The sequence below is a fragment of the Mycetomoellerius zeteki genome, unplaced genomic scaffold (genome assembly GCF_001594055.1).
Source record: "Mycetomoellerius zeteki isolate Tzet28-1 unplaced genomic scaffold, Tzet1.0 scaffold1815, whole genome shotgun sequence".
In the NCBI taxonomy this organism is placed as follows: domain Eukaryota; kingdom Metazoa; phylum Arthropoda; class Insecta; order Hymenoptera; family Formicidae; genus Mycetomoellerius; species Mycetomoellerius zeteki.
Genome location: NW_017256774.1, coordinates 8,178 through 8,539, shown reverse-complemented (window position 1 = coordinate 8,539; position 362 = coordinate 8,178).

Genomic DNA, 362 nt, shown 5'->3' with positions numbered 1-362 from the left:
TTTACGCCGATCATACAGTTTCCGACGTATAGGCAAACGGATTGATTCTGCGATATGCAAACGCGCTGGTCTCCGCGATATGTTCGCGACACGCGGTACTAAGTGACCGCTTCCCTTTTCTGATGGGCGAGCTCTCGGCGCTAGCGTAATTTTATGCGACGCACGTATCGCGGCTACGGAGATCCGTGGCGTAGTTAAGAAAAACCCTTCGGAATGCGTGAACACGCATGAACATCCGCTGTAGTCTAGGATCTACGACGACGACGATAGTACGTAACTCGAAACAACGCGGCAATACGATACTAAATTACAGCACCGCCATACGATACACAATTACAACGCGACGACACGATACAACATGG